We start from the raw sequence: 20,957 nt of genomic DNA on the forward strand, positions 1-20,957 counted from the left end.
TGCTCAAATTTTCATCTGTTTAATATACAGTGAAGTCATCATTTTCTTTTCTCATCTATTTTCTTGGTTTACTTTCCAATTCTAATAATTATAGCTTGCCTTCTGTTACATCATTTTAAAAATATTTAATAACAAAGCTATAGTTTATAAAGTTTTCACTTCTATCGTTTTCCTTTTTTTTCTTTTTTTGGATTAACTACTTGTACCCCTTAGAATAAAATATATAGAAGAAACTTACCTAAATATTTCTCAAAGGCCTTATATTCAATTATCTTTTATTTTAGCATCATGATTCCATTAAGTGTTCTTATCAATTACCTAGATTGTTTTCTGTATTCTTTATACTGACATGCCCACCACACCGCCATGTTTTTAAGCAAAGCTGCCTTCATTGTATTATCTGTATTCTTCCTTAGAATGGTCTTCTTTCGAAATTACTTAGTACTTGATAGTATCTTTTTCCGAAAATTTTCAGGCTTCAAAAATGCTCTTCTCTATGACATTCTAGAACACTTTAAATCTCAGTATTTCAGTATTTAAAACTCTAGATTTCCTTGATGAACAAAATTGAACATTTTATTGATGCTAACTTGTGGCCAAACTGCACTTTGCCAATTCTCTGATTCCCTGGCGTCTGCTAACACTTACCACTGTCATTACTGTCTTTTTGCTGCTTCTGTTACACCTAGAATTTCTGATAAGAAATTATTAAGAGTCAGTAAACCCCTGGATAAAAGCAAAAGGGACTGATTTTAATGGTCTTTTGGTGGTCAGAGACTTAGAAAAAGTCATGTCTGTTTTATAGAAGAGTAGTATCCAAATTTTTTGATTAGATACCCTGATGAGTAACAAATTTTTTGAGTGTGTAGCCTTAAAAATATGTATATATATTTATTCACAAATTTTACAAGTTCTACTATATTGAAGCATATTGTACATTATGAAACACACCAAAAAATAGAAATCTTAAATGGGTGAGATAAAAAGTTATTAATAGAAATTTAACTATTTTATTTCTATATCTTAGTGGTTTGTTTTCTCTGTGCCCTAGGATGTATGAACCTGATTTGGAGACCACTTTGTTGAGAGGCTAAGATTAAACAGGCAGGGGATGTAGAATGTTACTAAGTTGGTCCCTTGAAGTAAGTATCTGTTACTTTAAGTGGTACTTTCTCAAAAAATCGTTGGGAAATTTTCATACTTACAGAAAGATTGGAAGAGTGATAACACTGAACATCTAATTACTATTCATCTAGATTTGCTAATCATTAAAAATTTGCCACGTTTGTTTTATCTCGTATATGTTTATATATGCACGTGTGTGTGTATACATATATATATAGGAGTGTTCTTATGTATATACACACATACTTTATTGTGTGAACTGACACATTATAAACATTGTAAACCATATTTCTAAGTTCTTCATCTTGCGTCTTGTAAGGATTTGGACAGTTTCCCACATAACCTAAGCCATTTTCACATCTAAGAAAATTAACAGTAATTCTGTAATATATTGTTATTGAATGTCCCTCAAACTGTCTTTTATAGATATGTATATATTTTAAATCCAGGATCCATTCCAGGAATATATACCCACACTTCTAATGTCCTTTGATTCTCTACTAATCTGGGTTAATCTTGTCATCTCCCCCTGATGCTCCATGACATTGACTTTTTAAACACCCCTGCCAGTTGTCTCGTAGAATTTCTTACGTTCTGGATTTCTGACTTGATGCTCTATTCTCTTTGCCTCTACAATAGTTCTTATTCCTAAAAGAATTACAGTCAGAACCATATGAGTTCTGGTTAGAGGTAATCAAATTAGATTTTTCAGGCTTGCATTGGAAGCTACACACATAAAGGAACGTTGTTAACTCTAACATGTAGGTGCTCTGTGATAGCCTGTATCCTCAGGCCATTGATGCTGCCGTAGCTCAGTACACTTTTATGTTCTTCATCTTGAATTGCATTCAGAGAAGCTGAAGAAAATTTGTGCCCTTTCCCCATTCAAACCCAAGTCAGCTTTTCTCCATTTATTCAATACCCACCTTATTCACTCTGGATGGCTTTTAGGTAACTCTAGAAATGTAACCAGCAAATAGAGTTCTATGTTTTTAGATGCAAACATTTTGGCACGTTTGTTTTGAAAGGCTTCTCATGACCCTAGTCATAACCTTCTGTTAAAATAGGGAAATCACTGAAGGGGAGGGAAAGCCCTTTCTTTTTAAAAGTTATCATTGTTACTTATTTTCCTCAAGTTGGTAACTAAATTGGAAGCAGACTGAATAAAATATATAAACACAGTCAATTTTGAAACACATGCACATTACAGTAACATATGCCATCAGCTTATTAAAGAACTAGTTTGGGACTTGTTTCAGTTGGTTAATGGCATTTAAAAAATAGATTAAATGTTTGTAATCAATTGTTTCTATGGCAGGATACATCAAGTTTCTTAAGTGCAGGGTGATCACATTATCTTGTTATTTAGAAAAAGATATGCTGTATAAACAGTTAAGAATGTTTTCGGTTAATTACAGGTGATATTGTCTGTTAGCCAGGTAAGATGCAAAATAGGAAAATTTACGCGAGACATCCGTGTATGGTTATTTTTCTCTGAACCAAAAATGGAAAAAAAATCTGTTTACTGTTTCAGAATTTGTTTCTATTTCTCCAGAGAAAAGAAGGGTTTGATATAAGTATCTTTGATATTCTGTAATTTAAAAACATAATACCCTGTAAAGGAGTGGCTGAAAATGACTGAAGAAGTTGTAATCAGGAATACAGGTAAATTCACTTAGAGGAACCATTTTAACAAGTTCATTTCTATAAAAGGTGGATGGCTCATGAAAAAATGGTTTCATTAATTTGTATTGTAAATGTATCATACTTTTGTGACTACATGGATTTCTTTTAAAGAAAGGGGTGGATAGTGGTGATCGTATTTGGGGTTGAAGATAAGAATAAGAACTAAATTAAGTTGTAGGAATTTACTTGTCCATTCTGCTATTAAGTGGAAATTTCAGCTCATGGCTCTAGGAATTCAGAGAACTAGATTTTAATCCAGGTATATCTTTTGTCAAAAGAATATCTTGGTAGATATGTGATTTGGGGCAGCTCCATGTATCTTTCTGGGTCGTCTACTTATTTATGCATTGTAGGGCTAATGTAACATGATCTTTTGTAGCTTGTATAAATTTTCTGTTTCATATCATCTACCTGTGCCTACCTTAACTATCCCTGCCATTCAGCCTGAATAGTTCACCTATGACACTGAATGGACCTGGGTACCATGGTACTGAAACTTGGGTGCATGATTTCTAGCATGTAGTTATAGCAGTGTACTTTCTGAACGTAACCTGGGGGTACTTTATCTCCATTCATATCTGGTGAGCCTTTTGTTCTGAGTGATTTTACCAGGAACATCTGCATTCCAAGTAGAAGCGCTTCAGCCATAGTACTTTAACTTTCATTGGTGTTGATTTGATAAAAGAAAAATAAATAGTTGCAACTCTGGGACAGATACTGTATTTGTATACTGCTTCAAACTAAAGGAGGTAAGTAGCATCAGACTACATGAAATTTTATTCTTGATGTTCTTGTATGCAAAGTGGCATCTTGGTCTTGGTGAACTGAAAATGTTAATGTCACCAGTATACTACACTTGCCATTCTTTAGCTGTTGTATTGCTGAGATGCTAGAGTACTATGGAAACTAGTAGTTTCCATCTTTTGTGCTGGCTAAAATTGTCTACCAAGTAAGGTGCAAAACCAGCAGTGGTTTTTTTTTTTTTTTGCATCACAAATATTTGGCCTAGAAAAATGCCATTATATACTGCTTAGTTACAAGTTATTAATATAAATAAGTATTAAAGTAGACATTAAATTCAAGGAAGGTTGTTTTTTTTTAAATCGGCTTTTTTCTTGTGTTGTCAGTTAAATTTATCTATTATTTTATATAGTTTTATAAAACAATTCCACAAATAAAGAATACTTGTTTTTAGTTTTCCTATTTGCACTTTAGAAGATTAGATACCATGCTGGCATCTAAAAAGCTTTCCTTAAAGTTTATATTATTTAATGGAATCTGATGAAGAAGTTGGGGCTTACTTCAAGTACTAAGTAAACTGGATAAGGCTTTTATACTTGTTGAGGGGGAAAGACAAACTTTTCTGGTTGTTTATCAGATTTGTGTGTTGTCTCCCTTTGTAAACAGGTACCTTTTAAAATCTTTTTTGCTATTTTTTGCTAATGTTTTATAAGAATGGTCACAGAAAGGAATATTGGTCGGGCTCTACCAAAAAACAGGAAAAAAAGAATTCTTATAGTAAATACCAATTCTGTGATTATACAATTAATGCCTTTTTCTTTATTTTAAAAACAGCCACTTAGATTCTAATAGATTTTAGTGAAGTATTTTAATATCAAAACATCAGAACAGTCTCATTTCATTCAGCTGGTTGCTGAATGTTAATTTACATGGGGTGTAGGGGCAGACAGTCAAGTGGATTCTCTTCAGGTTAAGTTAAATAAGCATTCGATGTGGAAAGACCTAGTGGCTAGAATAGAATTACATTAGGCTACGAGTTAAATTACTGTGCTTTTGCTTCCTTCATTAAGATAAGTAGTAGAGTATTTCTACTTTTCTTCGTGCCTCTCTTGTATTTGAAAAAGAATAATTTTCTTAAGGTTTTTAGCATGATGGAAGCAAATTACATTTTTATTTTAACTTTTCACCAACATTTGTAGATATTTAACCGTGCTGAGTTGTATATTTTAAAGGCAAAAAAAAGCCTCCAGATTTTTATTTTTCAGAGCATATTTGTTGAAACATGATTTTGTTTATGCTTGCAGTGGGGAAAATTTAAAATTGAATAAGTGCCTGGTTTATGCTAAATGTTTGTTTTATGTACGTAGTAATTTAAAATGGTCTCGGGATTTTCTTCAAAGTTTAAATGAAGATAGTGGTATTAAAAGCTAAAGGAGCGGTGTTTAGGTAATATGTCTTAGTAGTTTTGTCGCAAGGAAATATTTTGAGATTAAAACTTTGAAGTGCTAGTGCTCGTTTTTGACCAAGTGGTAAACATCACTAAATTAAAACTGAGTAGCATGATCTGAATTACTGTTTAATGTCTTTTGAAAATGACATTTCTAAATATTCATGGCTTATTAATCAAATGCTGTTTATAATTCATTTGTTTCTAGATGTTTATTCCAAGAGCTGTCATTGGGGAAATGTAAAATGCTATACAGAATGCTTAAAATAAGAGAATTCTGAACATTAGGGGTGGTTTCCAGCAGATACCTCTTGGATATTGGACTTTAATTGCTATAATTTTGATGAAATGATGCTCACAATAGAATGCAGTGAATCCTGCTGTTAATGCACAGTTGCCTTCTAAAAACCAGAATGCTCGGCAAAATTGTACAATAAAGAGGCCTTAGGATATATGGGGAAAACTGGGTTAGAGGCTCAGCAACCCAAAACTTCAACAGTGACATACCCAAGAATAAAGATAAGAATCTAATAAGAGCAGCACAGTTTGACACATGTTAAATGGTTAATAAATATGGCACTTTACCTTGGAAAAGACCTGAAGTGTGCCTGTAGAAGTGGGCATAGGAAGGGTTGCAGCTCATGAATTAAGGTGAAGCTGTGGAAGGAGAGTCAGCTGGAATCAGAGGGTGAGTTCTAATCCCAGGAGTGGGTAAGTGTGACTCAGTACTTGCAGTGAACGGAGGCTGCTCACTCGTGTTCTGTGTGTTCCGATGCTGGGTGTGGTTTTCCACATTTCACCTAGCGTTGCTCCTGGATGAGACCATGCATAAGCAAATTGTGAAATTTGCATTCTGCTCATATTCCTTGTAGTTCTGCTCATATTTGTTAGTAATTTCCTGGAACAAGTTTGTGTTTTCCAAACAAATGTGATATCAATATTGACTTTAAAAGACACTTTGTGGTGGAGAATGAGTGTCTATTTACCATTTATTTCTACCCAGAAAAATACTCTTTGTACTTCTAAATGAATAACAATTGTGGACAACATCTAAGGTACAAAACTCTTTCTTCCCCCTTACCAGATCAGAAATGATCCCCACTGAACATGTAAACACATTTAGATTCAAATAATTATTTTATGTGTTTTGCTTAAAATGCTTAAAATCTGTGGGAAATTAAATGCCCTGTAAACCCGGTAAGAAAACACAAAACACATAAAGCCTGTGAGAAATTATATGCCCTACAATCCTGCCTCTCCCAAAAAAACAGGGAAAGAAAAGAAAATTAAGGATAAACATCACTTTTTGAGATAAGTGGTCACAGCTATTATGTCCTTAATTTATTTTTGTTTATTAACTGTTGATGGTTTGGTCTTCATTGGCTTAAGTGTTTACACTATTTTTAAGATACACTAACTGCCTTCTTAAGTTTTACATTTCATAGCACTAAATATGTCAGGCATTTATTTAAATATTTAAGTACCTTTAGAAATCAGAAAACTTGAATCCAGGACTTTTTACAAGTTCATTTTGATATCAACATGTAAACTTCCTGAAAAATGAACAATAAGGAAACAGCAATGAGCCCACTCTAGTGTTAAAATTTAATTGTTACACTCTATGTTAGAAGGTCTTTTGCACAAGTCTTCCCTCATTTACGTGTTCCACAAGCTCATTTGTAACATAGTAAGTTCTAGGAAACATTTTAGAACAATGCTGAATTTGGTGACTGGGATGCCGGGCTGGGGTCCAAACCCCATTTAATCTATGATATAACCAGAATGTAGCGTAGTGTTACTGGTATGTCTGGCTCATACCCCGTGAGTGCTTTGTAGGAAGGCACACCAAGTCCAAGGGAGATTGCCAGGGGCACATCTCCTGGTAGCCATCCGTGGGTTCTGAGGCTCCTCCACCTCCCCAGAAGCGGTGGGGCTTCTCATTGCTACCCTCAGAATACCTGGTCCAGGCCAGTATGCTGTCATCCTTTTTTGGGAGTCCCAGAGATAAATCTACCTGCCTTCTTTCCACTTTGACAGCTTTACCTGATCCATGGAAAGACTAAAGACAATTTCTCAGCTCCTCCTGTTCTCTCCCTGAAGCAACTCTTTGTGGTTTTCCAGTGGATTGAAGGCTGCACTGTAACGGATAGAGGCCCTAGGCAGGCTGATTTGATACCTGTTTATCATGATAATCCTTAAATTTGTTGTTGTTTTTTTTTTCTGAGAGGCTACACCTTGTATATCCACCTGAGGAATCCGAAGCCCAACACCCATCCTTAGAGGCAGCTGAGCAACCAGTTATTGGAGCAGGGCCCTTGGTGGGGAGGGGGACAGGGGAAAGGAAGATGGTCATTTTCCTCGCCCCTAAATGCCTCATTAAACAATCTTTTCATTGTAATGCTCTCTCAGGGTTTCAAAGTCAATGTTCATTTCATTATGATTTCCATTTCCTTATGATTCCATCAGTTTTATGGCATGTTTTATCTTAATTATGCTGTAGGAAGCACCAAGGTAAACTAGGTAAACCTTTGCCCTGTCTTGCTTTTCATTCTTAACTGGGGGAAAATGCAAATTTAGAAAAGAATGAGTATAACTAATCAGGAAAACATGTTCTGTTTTCTTCTGGACATTTATGAGTTGGGAAAGATCCTGTTGAGAAAAGAGATCTTCTGCTTTCCTGCTTCCCTGTCAAACTGTCCCTTGAGTGAAATAGGAAGCAAGGGTAGGTGGGATGGCATGGGACAGGCTGGGGAAGAGGAACGCCCACTGCCCAGGAGAGGCCTTGGTCCTGGGGGATTCTCCCTGTGTGTGGTCATTTCTTAAAGACTGCAGTGCTGTAGCTCCCCAAAACTTTCAGGAGATAAGATCACTCTGTGTGATTCAAATTGACAAAATAGTAGAGAAGGAATCGAAGTAGGAGATGGGTACCTTAAAGCTGAGGTTAAACGCTGCTGGCTTAACCAGATCAGTCTGACATGTTTTATTTGGCCTGCAGAGAGTTAAAAAATGTTTTTTGAATAGATGATATTTTATGTCTACATGATTTCCCACCAAAAATACAGACTTTTGGCTCCTTGAAAAATCCCAGATCTAGGCCGGGCGCGGTGGCTCACGCCTGTAATCCCAGCACTTTAGGAGGCCTAGGCGGACAGATCATGAGGTCAGGAGATCGAGACCATCCTGGCTAATATGGTGAAACCCCGTCTCTACTAAAAATACAAAAAAATTAGCCAGGCGTGGTGGGGGGTGCCTGTAGTCCCAGCTACTCGGGAGGCTGAGGCAGGAGAATGGCATGAACCCGGGAGGCGGAGCTTGCAGTGAGCCGAGATGGCGCCACTGCACTCCGGCCTGGGTGACAGAGTGAGACTCTGTCTCAAAAAAAAGAAAAGAAAAATCCCAGATCTAACAACACGAGGCTTGTGTTCCCACAACTATCCATGCTTTCTCCAGTTTGCTACTGAGCCCTCCCAACTATTGAGGAGAATCAGAGATGGACTCTCATCGAAGCAGTAAAGAGACATTTATTATTATTATTATTTTGAGATGGAGTTTCGCTCTTGTTGCCCAGGCTGGAGTGCAATGGCACCATCTCGGCTCACTGCAACTTTTGCCTCCCGGGTTCAAGCGATTCTCCTGCCTCAGCCTCCTGAGTAGCTGGGATTACAGGCATGTGCCACCGCGTCCAGCTAATTTTGTATTTTTAGTAGAGGTGGGGTTTCTCCATGTTCGACAGGCTGGCCTCAAACTCCCGACCTCAGGTGATCCGCCTGCCTCAGCCTCCCAAAGTGTTGGGAGTACAGGCGTGAGCCACTGCGCCCGGCCTGAGAGATTTTATACAGAAACTATTGCAATAGGGAAAAGAGACTTGCGTCCAGAACTGGGCTCAGTGGAATACAGTAAAGACAGATGGGGACTTACAGCCAAGGGTGGAGGGGAGTAGTTCATGGTTGGAAAATCACTAAGAGGAGACCTCGGGGATAGAGAGGATTCTTGCTAAGAGCCGGCCAGGGTGATCAGATAGCCAGGGTGGAGGACGAGGGATTTGATGAGATCTCAAGGCAGGAGGGCTTCTCTCTAAACTGACCTAGCAGGATTCTTGCTAAAACTGGGCTGTGCAGGCCTGGCAAGGACGGTGGCCAAGATAGTAGCCTGAGAAGAGGTTTCGGAGGTCAAGGAGATCATCTTGCCACCACTCTTTTGCCTGACCCAGGGGATATTTGAAGCATTGCCTCCTGCTTTAAAGAGAGGGTGGATCTAAGACCTCACTGTTCATTTGGACTGTTGAGCACTTGGAATGGGCTGGTGCAATTGAGGGACTGAATTTTAAATCTGATTTCATTTGAATTAATTTAAACTTAAAAACCAGCAGTGTAAGCTATTTCGTAAGCTGTTTTGGTGGGACTATATTTCATGGTAACCATTGCATCCATAGAATAGTATGGTAGTGTATGTACTTTTCACTTTTTTTTAATATGGGTGCTAGAAAATTTAACATTACACACATGGTTGATGTTCTGTTTCTCCTGGACAGTGCTGGACTGTGGCTTCTAGGACCTGGTCATGATTCTAAAGAATGTGTCTGTGGCAGACACACTCTGGAGCCCTTCCTTGTGACGTTCAGACCTTTATTTAATTCCCTTTCTTTGAGTATGGGCAGGACATGTGTCTTGCTGAAAACCAATAGACTATGGCAAATGTGATGGGCCATCACTCCTTGCTGACATTACGTCATGGTTTTGCCGGCAGGCTGAGCTTGGAAGCAGACCCTTCCCAAGACGAGCCTCCAGAGGAGAACCCAGCCCTGGCCAACACTTTGATCGCAGCCTTGAAGAGGACTCAGCTAAGCCCTGTCCAGATTCCTGGCCCACAGAAACTGTGAGATAATCAGTGTAGGTGGTTTTAAGCCACTAAATGTGTAGTAATTTGTTATGCAGCATTAGAAAACACGTGGCCCGGAAGGGTTGGGGCACATGGAGAACTATGGAAATCCAGCAAAAGGACGGTGCAGGATGGGAGGAGGGTGAAGACCGAAAAACTACCCATTAGATACTGTGCTCACCACCCAGGTGATGAAATAATGTACACCAAACCCCTGACACAATTTGCCCATGTAACAAAACTGCATATGTACTCCCGAACCTAAAATAGTTGGGAGGAAGGCTGGGCACGGTGGCTCACGCCTGGAATCCCAGCACTTTGGCAGGCCAAAGCGGGAGGATCACCTGAGGCCAGGAGTTCAAGACCAGCTTGGCCAACATGGTGAAACCCCGACTCTACTAAAAATACAACAATTAGCCGGGCGCAGTGGTGCACACCTGTAATCCCAGCTACTCGGGAGGCTAAGGCAGGAGAATCTGTTGAACTTGGGAGGTGGAGGTTGCAGTGAGCCAAGATCACACCACTGTACTCCAGCATGAGCGACAGAGCAAGACTCCATCTCAAAACAAAACAAAAAAATGTTGGGAGGTGAAAAAAAGGTAATCTAGCCAAAGGGAAATCTGCTGATGAGAGTGAATCTTAGTTGGTGTCACTTAAGTATCCTGGTCCCGTGAATAAGCTGTTTCTCAGATGCTGACTGATGCGGCTTTGGTGCTGATTAGCTGACTGTCCTTGGTGAGGATTACTTTCATCCTACGTTGGTCTGCTTCAGGGAGAGGAAGTTCAGGTCCATCTGATTTTTGAAGGTAAACTCATTGTTTGTGAGAGTTAAGTGGCTGAGTCCAGGCCACTGGGGCATGGTTGAAGTTGGCCTTATCCTACTGCTTGCAGTGTGTTGGTGGTAGTTTTAATTAAATGTGCCATGGAACAGATTGGGCCCCAGCCTCTGTCAGACAGATTAATCATAGTGGCTGACGGATCGGCGTATGCATGGAAAAATTTGCCAAAAACTTAATGGTGTAGAAGCGAAAGGTAGAAATGGTTGGGAGATAATCCTCCATAGTTCTTGCACATCTTGCAAGCAGAGAAAATGACAGTGCTTTTTCTAGGCCGTCTTTTCCAGGATATTTGTATAGCACACAACCTTGGGAGATACAGATAGCGTCTCCTTCTGGAGCAAGGGACAGGTTTGTTTACATCCTTGGAAGATGGAGTTGGTGTCTCTCTTTAGAGCAAAGCGCAGGCAGGCTGACCGTGATGAAAGACTGAGAGATGTAGCTCAGGGCTCCTGTTTTGTTCTGCAGCTCACTGCCTTTGCCCTTGTCACCTGCCCTTCTTATCTTCCCTGTGCTTGAGGAACTGGCGCAGGAAAGGATACTCTGGCTCCTGCTAACGCTGTGAGTAGCGTAGTTCTTTGTCTTGGAGCCATGCCTCTGTGCCTTCTGTCAGCATTCCGGGAACTGTGGCCGGCTGACTTTTCAGCTTGCCTTCATAGGTCTTGACCGTTGTGTTGGATAGTAGTAATAAAGTCAAAAAGTCGTTTCTTGTGGAACAAAAGTTAATCCACTTATGACTAAACCTTTCCCAGAATAGGGGTGGAAGCCCATGTGTTTTCATTCCCTAGGGTCAGGGGCAGGGATTTTTGTTCTGTTGGATAAAATTACTCCCATTGATTTATAAAATATGTGTATCAACAAGCAGATCTTCCCAGGAGTGAGCTGATCACACCTTTCGCAGTGACTTACTGAATTCACCTTTTCTAGGCCTCAGTCTTATCTCTAAAATGAGAAAATTGGCCGGCTATGGTGGCTCGTGCCTGTAATCCCAGCACTTTGGGAGGCTGAGGTGGCGGATCGCCTGAGGTCAGGAGTTCAAGACCAGCCTGGCCAATGTGGTGAAACCCTGCCTATACTAAAAATAAAAAAAAAAAACAAAAAAAAAACAAAAAATTAGCCAGGCATGGTGGTGCGTGCCTATAATCCCAGCTATTCAGGAGGCTGAGGCAGAAGAATTGCTTGAACCTGGGCGGCGAAGGTTGCAGTGAGCCGAGATCATGCCATTGCACTCCAGCCTGGGCAACAAGAGTGAAACTCCATCTCAAAAATAAATAAATAAATAAATATTTAAATAAATAAACATAAAATAAAACGAGAAAATTATATCGCTCTTAAAGGCCCTTCCAGCTCCAGTGGCTCCAGGTGATGTGAAAAGTACCATCCCTTTATTTATTCAACACGCTCTTATCTTGTCCTTACTATGGGACAGGCACCAGTCTAAGTGCTTTTCAAATAACTCATTGAAACTAGGATGATACTAATAACCCCCTGCCATAGGTGAGGAGACTGAGGCACAGAGAGATTAATTATTTGCCCAAGGTCATCCAGCAGGTGGCATAGCTGGGGTACAAACCTAGGCAACCTTTGTGCTTGTGTCCGCCATGGTGTGCTGTCTCCCATCTTGTCACTGAACAATTGATTCAGTCTCCGCTGTGTGGGAAGCCCCTCCTGAGAATGCTGGAGGCCACAGGGGAGAATGAAGCAGGTCCTTGTTCTCCAGGGTCTTGCACTAATGGAGAATTTTGTATTTTTCTCTCTCCATGTGTGTGTGCGTGTCCCACAGGAGGACTCCAGATTAAGCATTTGCATGTAAGAATGCCTCATTAGAATGTGGAAGTCTACATTAAGTGTAGGTTAAAGAATTGGTTCCAGGTTTTTAGTTTGCTTATTTAAGATTGTTTAAATAAACCTTAGTGTTCTAACCTGATGGTAGTAAACTAGGTCAGACTTCTGCGGGGAACTATAGAGACATAATTGGTCCAAAGTTCTACCTATTCAATACCTAAGATTAATAAAATTGTGTATAGAAATTTAAGTAGTTATGCTGAATCACATCCCTTAAAAATGGTTTTTGTCAACCCTAATCCCCTTCATGTGTGTAAATTTAAGCTTCTCGCAGAAAATAATGGAATCTTTATTATCTGCTATTACACCAGGAGCAATCATTTTTGCAATATTCACTTTATAAATGTTGAGTGGGTGGCCAGTTCCACTTCACCGTATGCAAGCTGGGTCTCCAGAGCCCTGGAGAATCACACTCAGGAGCTTCAGGGGACAGGCTTTTCTGAAAGAACTACTTACTGAAGGCCAAGGGAACAGACACCCTCAACTGTCACCACCCTGGGCCCAAAGGAGCAAGCGTTCAGCGGCAAGTGTGTACAGTGATTGCTGGGCCTAGGAGGAGGGATGGACTGACAGAGCTGAAACTGGCACAGTGAGTGGGAAAGAGGGACAAGGGAATCAACACCCTCGCTTCTCCTGCTGCCCGTTGGCCTCCTGCCAGTCCTCTCACTGGCCAAACCCAACTCGAATACAGAGTGATGGGGAAATATTGAGGACAGGGAGAGAAGTGGAGGAGAGCCAGCATGCTGGAGACATACTCAATTGAAGCAGGCATTGTCTAGCTCACCACCTGCAAAAACATTAAATTTTTCCTCTAGCAGTTATATTACCATGCATATTATTTTATGAAAACCCAAAACATGTTCTAGGTTCTTTCGAGTTAATTGTTTGCTGTGTACATTGCTAAGAATTTACATAAAGTACTGAATTTAAATTATCAGTAGGTGGCGCTGCTGAGACTGACTCTTGAAAAATCCAAATTAGCCATTTAACGGAAGATGATCTAGACTTCAGACAGATTATTTGGGAAAAAACGTAACGCTGCAGGACAGTTCATTTATGATTCACTGTTTTTTTCATGACATCTGGAATGCACCGATTTTTACAATTTTATTTCCTTAATATGTGGACCATTCTGGGTTTTCTCAACAATTAAAGAGCAGGGGCTGATGTTTCTCCGCAGGATTAGAAGGATGGTCATGCTATAGGCCATATGCTAGACGAGGGGTAGCTGTTGCCTTTATGTCTTAATTTTCTGTTAGAGATTCACATAATGAATTATAATGTGGATCAAGATTTTTAAAATGGTTCAATTTGAATTTTCCGGAGAAGAGAATTAGATGCAGGGAACTTCAGAGCCAGGTCTTCTGAAAGCATCAGAAGTGAGCCCCTGAGGGGCCATTTTCCTAGCAACCCTCAAGAAATAGAGTACTGCAGGCCTTTACCAATAGAAATAGGCCCATAAAAATCCGGGAGTTGTGAAATGTTTAACCTGACATATGGATTTTAAAGATGCCCAAGTCCTCTATTTTCCAAATGACATCAGAGGGGTACTTGGTAAAATACAGATTCCCAGGCCTTTTGCCTGCAGATTCTGATTGAGTCAATCTGGGATGGGACTGGAAAGCTATAATTAGCAGGTGCCTCCCCACCCCCGCAGGAGTCCTTAGGTCACACTAGTTTGGGAAACACTGATACCATGCAGCCTCCTCCTTTCCAACAAGTGTCTTCACCTACTTGGTGTAAAGCTTCACAGACATTCTGAGGTCACAATTACTTTTGAAAACTGAGGAAAGCTAGGGACCCTTTCACTAGAAAAATACTCCCGCCCAGAGGTTTACGTATAATTTCAGGTGTTTCAGGGACCCTTTAGAACTCTTTTTTTTTTTTTTCAGATGGACTCTCGCTGTATCACCCAGGCTGGAGTGCAGTGACACGATCTCGGCTCACTGCAACCTCTGCCTCCTAGGTTCAAGAGATTCTCCTGCCTCAGCCTCCTGAGTAGCTGGGATTATAGGTGCCCACCACCATGCCTTGCTATTTTTTTTTTTTTTTTGTAATTTTAGTAAAGATGGAGTTTTGCCGTGTTGGCCAGGGTGGTCTCAAACTCCTGACCTCAGGTGATCTGCCCACCTCCCAAAGTGCTGGGATTACAGGCATGAGCCACCACACCCGGCCTAGAACTCTTTTCTGTAGCCTTTCTTATGAACCTCTATCCTAGAGTTGGTTTAAAACTCTCCGGCCTAGATTTCAAGGCTTCCCCTAATCTTGCCCCATCCTACCAGTTGAGCCTCTTGTCTCATTAGTCCCATGATAGCCAGGAGCTGTGAACCAGTTATATTCCAAGTCAAAATCAAAGGAACCTCTGTGCTTTCCTTTAAGCATATACGAGGCCTTTGCAATAGAGTGGAGTCTGTTAAGGAAACACACTAGGCAGGATTTTGTAGATTGTGGTCATTGGCATCTTCCAGGGAGAAAAAAGATGATAAAAGTCACTGGTGATCTGCCAAGGCAGACGTCTCATTTCGCTTTCTTCTCTTCCCAAGGACACAGTGTTTGATTTGTAGAGCATCATTTTGGGCCCTGTCATGGCACAGCAGAAGTCATTCTTACGACCCCCTGGTGAGCCACAGGGGCTTACTTCAGACTCCACCAGAGTCTTGCTGAAATATCTGTTAGCATCAGTAGGCTTGGATCCTACCAGCAATTAGAGTTGTCCAGTCACTCAAAAAAATTTTTGTTTTTTTAAAAAGAGACAGGGTCTTGCCATGTTGCCCAGGCTGGTCTTGAACTCCTGGGCTCAAGTGATCCTCCCACCTCAGCCTCTTAAGTAGCTGAGCCTATAGGAGCACACCACCACACCCAGCTCCCAGTCATCCAAATATTTTAAATTATTGAGACTAGTAGGTTTATTACTAGCCTGAATCAATCTATCAGCAGTCTGATACAGGCCTTGTACTTTAAGTCCAAAGTATTATTGTTATTACAGAGGAGGGTCATATAGATTAATTTAAATACATTAAGTCAGATCATACATAAATGTTGAAAATAGAAGTCACACCTGGGCCACTACCTCTTTGGTGGTGATTTAAACCATTACATTTTGTTTACTTCTGTACTTACGATGATGACTAGGTGTTTACATTAAATTGGCTTATCCATGCTTAAATAATATAGGAACAAAAAATATACTCAAATGGCAAGACACAGTTTTAAAAAATATACATGCAAACAGTTTAAAAGTGTAACTAATTGTTGGTATGTATGATGTTTTCATTTAATTCCCACTGTTTCATTTTAACAATGATGTAAAGGTGAAAATAGAATTTAGCAGATGTTTATCCACTAGAAGGATCTAATGTGGAGTAAGTGGACAGAAAACGGTTAACCGAGCAGGCTGGACTGCTGTCTTTTGAAAGGCCTGTTTACAAAGTTGGCCCTTGGCTGGCGTCTGGGAACTTAAATTTCGGGAGGGTTCCCACAATTCCCGGAATTGATAAGAGTGGCTCACTGTGCCTAAACGATTTGCGTCAATGATGTGGTTTATGCTGAACACCTGCTTGCCTTCTGGGAGTCTGGAATTTTGGTGGGTTCCAGGCAGAATGTGCCTTGGCGACCAGCGCCCCGTAAAAACCATGGGCACTGAGTCACTGAGGAGCTTTCCTGGTGGCAACATTTCATGTGTTGTCATGGCCCATTGCTGCGGGAACTCAACAGGTCCTGTTTGACTCAACTGGGAGAGGACTTGTGCAAGCTGGTACCCTGTTTCCCATGGACTTCATCACCTGTGCCATTTCCCTTTGCTGATTTTCCTTCAAGTTCTTTCAGTGTAAAAAATCATAGCCCTGAGTACAATCATATCTGACTCCTGTGATTCCTAGACATTTATTGAAACGGGTGGTGGTCTTGGGCACAAGCTACTGTCACCACCTTTAAGGAAGTAAAATGAATAAGAGAAATATGCATGTGAAACTACAGCACAAGGTTAGAATGTAAGTATAAGAAGAAATAGGGACCAATATTGCTTGCAGCTGGGTAATTAGATCTGGTCTTTGGTTATCTCAGTGTTTTGTAGCAAATTTAGTGTATTTCCATTAGGACCTTTGAAAGAATCCAGCTAGACTAGTGTTGAATGAAATTTATGGGAGGCCATTATTTTGATCTTGGCTCCCAGCAGATCAGACTAAACCCAAATGCAGTCACCAGTTGAAAGTTGAAAGTGCCATGTCAGCAAATTGAACTTTGAGAAGTTTTCCAAACACCTGGAGATTTATAGCAGCCAATCAGAAGGGGCCCAGTGTACCTGAGCCAACATGCTAAGGAGGCCCCCTCTGATGTAAACTTATAAAGTAATTATTAAAAGACCATATCTGCTATTCGTTTCTTATTTCTGCTTTCTTCAGCCCTTTTCTGTCTATACAGCCAGTCTCTTCTGCTCTACTCGTCAAGGTTTTTATACTATTTTATAGAATGAGATGCTGTCCTGATTCATGAATTGCAATACATGTCTGCTCAATTTTTAAATGAATTTTATTGTAATTTATTTTTTTTTGAGACGGGATCTCACTCTATTGCCCAGACTGGAATACAGTGGCATGATCATAGTTCACTGCAGCCTTGACCTCCTGGGCTTAATCAATCCTCCCACCTCAGCATCCTGAGTAGCTGGGCTACAGGCGTGTACCACCACGTGTGGCCAGTTTTTGATATTCTGTAGAGATGGAGTCTCACCATGTTGCCCAGGCTGGTCTTGAACTCGTGTGCTCAACCTGGAGGTTCAGGTAAAATTTCCTGAATAACAACTGGCCCATTCTCTGTGCTTAAACTATTAAAAAACAAACAAACAAACAAACAAAATTAGACTCATGCCTATAGTCCTCGCATTTTGGGAGGTTGAGATGGGAGCATCACTTGAAGATAGGAGTTTGAGACCAGCCTGGGCAATATGGCGAGACCCTGTATCTACTAAATAAAAATTAGGCAGGAGGTGGCTAAGGTGGTGATATGCACCACCTAAGTCCCAGTTACTTAAGAGGCTGAGGTGGGAGGATGACTTGAGCCCAGGATTTCAAGGCTGCAGTGAGCTAGGATTGCACTACTACACTCCAGCCTGGCAACGGAGTGAGACCTTGTCTCAAAAAAAATTGGTGCCCAGTCACGGTGGCTCACATCTGTAATCCCAGAACTTAGGGAGGGTGAGGCAGGCAGATCACCTGAGGTCAAGAGTTCAAAACCAGACTGGCTAACATGGTGAGACCCTGTTTCTATTAAAAATACAAAAAAATTAGCCAGGCATGGTGGCGGGCGCCTGTAATCCCAGCTACTTGGGAGGCTGAGGCAGGAGAATCGCTTGAACCCCAGAGGCAGAGGTTGCAGTCAGCCGAGATCGCGCCACTGCACTCCAGTCTGGACAACAGAGTGAAACGGTGTCCCAAAAAAATATATACGTATATGTAGATATCAACTCAAAAATTGTGATGAAAACAGAACAAAACCAAACCTGCGCCACCCAGTGGAGTAAGGAAGCACTGCATACAGGCAGATCACTCAGAATTTTTTTTTTTTTTTTCTTGAGACGGATTTTTGCTCTTGTTGCCCAGGCTGGAGTGCAATGGCGCGATCTTGGCTCACCACTCCCGACCTCAGGTGATCCGCCCGCCTTGGCCTCCCAAAATGCTGGAATTACAGGCATGAGCCACCGCACCCGGCTAGAAATTTTATTTTAACTTTTATCTACAGTGATCACATTAACTGCACAATTATCATTTTTGCTTACTTTGTGAATATATGGTGGGCAGGACTACTAATAGTTATTTTAAGATATTTTAACTTACGTAAGGAAGAATTGGAGAGTTGCAAACTTATTAAGTCCTCAACAGTGAAGATGTGGGAAATTTAGTTTAAAGCATCCTTGTGAACTTTGGGATGAATTTATGCTAATTGATTAGGCCTGAACCTACATTTTTGTCTGTTTAAATTTGTTACTCTGGAATACCAAAAGGCTAACTTGTTTTAGTCCCTTGAAAAATAAAATTTGAAAATTGTTGCAAACAGTGAAGGGACTTCCTTTTTTCCTTTAATACAGTTTTTTAAAAATTTCTAGCTCATTTACACATTACCACACACACAGTTTGTGTGATGACTACATAGTGGAGTGGGAAATTTTAATTCACTTTCTTTCTCTTTTAAGATCTGGGAAATTTTAATGGAATGACATTTTAAGGGAGCATAATTTTTTTTTTAAGTAAGGATTTCCTATACATTTTGTTAATTTCAAGAACAGAGTCGGCCAGGCGTGGTGGCTCACACCTGTAATCCCAGCACTTTGGGAGGCCCAGGAGGGCAGATCACAAGGTCAGGAGATCGAGACCATCCCGGCTAACACAGTGAAACCCCGTCTCTACTAAAAATACAAAAAATTAGCTGGGCTTGGTGGTGGGCACCTGTAGTCCCAGCTACTCAGGAGGCTGAGGCAGGAGAATGGCGTGAACCCAGGAAGCGGAGCTTGCAGTGAGCTGAGATTGCGCCACTGCACTCCAGCCTGGGTGACACAGCGAGACTCCGTCTCAAGAAAAACAAAAACAAAAAAAACAACAACAGAGTCACCAGTTATAAAAGGGCCACAAAAGTGAATACACTGTCGTCTTTGCTTTTACAAAGTTGCTTATTTGATAGCCAAACAGATGAAATAATACTTTTTCCTATAGTATATATTTAGCATAATCTGGACTATGATAGCATGAAATTGGTCAAGGGGGCTTATATCAGATAGTAATATCATCTTACTAAATTCTCTTCAAGTGATTGATTGGTCATGCCTGCGTGCGATGATCAGCAACTCTGGAAATTTTAAATAATCAGTAAACCAGGCCCCGGAACCTACTTTCACTTCTTCCCTAGGCTCTATGTACATTCAGCTCCATCCCAAGAGCAGTTTCACTGCCACTAGCTCCTGTCTTTTTGCACATCATAAGATCACAGGAAACAAACCACGGATATGCCAGAACATTCCTGGCAGTTTGTACATTGTGTTTCACAGACCCTACACTGAAAACAATGAGCAAACCTTGAGATTACAAATGATCTTCCTAACAATTTTAGAGACTCGATTTTTGACTTCCTGCCTGCAGGAAGGAAATGACAGTTGGAAGTGTGGAGAACAGGTGTTCCCCTGCACAGAATGATATCTTCTGCTTACTAAAATAAAAAACACTGCATCAACACTCCTACATGGAAGTGAACTCTAACCACAAGGCTCAGTCTTTTCACCACGGATCCAGCTTCAGAAACCCAAATCTGTTTCCTACCAGGAAGCTGTTAAACCCAGCATTAAAGAGCAAAGTAAGGCGTAGAGTTCCTCGAATCAGTACTGGGTTAATCCAAGTGAAGAATCTGGGTGGTTTGAAAATGTCCCCTTCCATGTCTTTCCAGTTACCACAGTGCAACTGCATGGCACACTCATCAGAGGACTTAGAAGGGCAGGAATCAGGATTGGAATAAACGGGTCCCAGCTGAAGGGTAGGTAGGTGATCTTAAACCCTCTTTCATCTCCCGTTGTCTTTGTCTCCAAGTCAGGGGTCTGGGATTGTTTCCTCCCGGTAGCTTAGTGTTGGCATAATAGCTTTCTTTTTCTTTGCCAAGGTCGCTAGTTGCTCTATCCCTCATGAAGGAACCTTCGCTGCTTCATAATCCTTTCTGTGAAACTCAGGCAAATGACACCTTAAAAGGGCTGAAGACTCTGACATAATTGAAGGCCATGCCTCGGGTCAGACAAATACCAGACAGTCCTCTCCAGTCTCCTTCATTAATGGTGCAAACCCATTAGGGCGTGTGCATTTTCTGAGGGCCCACAGATTGGAGAAGGCTGGGGAAATATTGTAGCACTCACATCTATGAAGCCGTGGTGAATGCTTGAAAAGGGTCATAGTCTTTTTCAACAGGCATCACGAGATTAATCAGTTCTGCAATCCACAGCGACTTTGTCTTTTCTCTTTTACCTTGAGAGCCCAAGGAGCCATGCTGTGGAGAAAGAGATCTGGTAGCTTTATTTGGAGCCAAGCATTGCAAGGGTAAGGAGGAGCGAGTGAGGAAATTGAAGCCTGTAGACTGAGTGAGTAGATTGAATTGAGACTCATAGAACATGATTTCTCCTTCTGAAATGTCAGCGTGGGAGACAGCTCACTCTCCCTTGGAATAAAAAAAGAGTTAACCATGATCAAATCCCTTCACATTCCTTCTGCTGCCTACTTCTCTCTATTTTTTTTTTCTCTGCCGTATTCTTATTTAATTTTTTTTTTCTAATTTTTATTCCTAACTCACGACTTCTCTTTGAGTTGGAAGGAGGACGGGGTCTCTGTTGCCCAGGTTTGGAGTGCAGTGGCGCAATCATAGCTCAACCTCCT

Source organism: Pan troglodytes, chromosome 8 (genome assembly GCF_028858775.2).
Source record: "Pan troglodytes isolate AG18354 chromosome 8, NHGRI_mPanTro3-v2.0_pri, whole genome shotgun sequence".
In the NCBI taxonomy this organism is placed as follows: Eukaryota; Metazoa; Chordata; class Mammalia; order Primates; family Hominidae; genus Pan; species Pan troglodytes.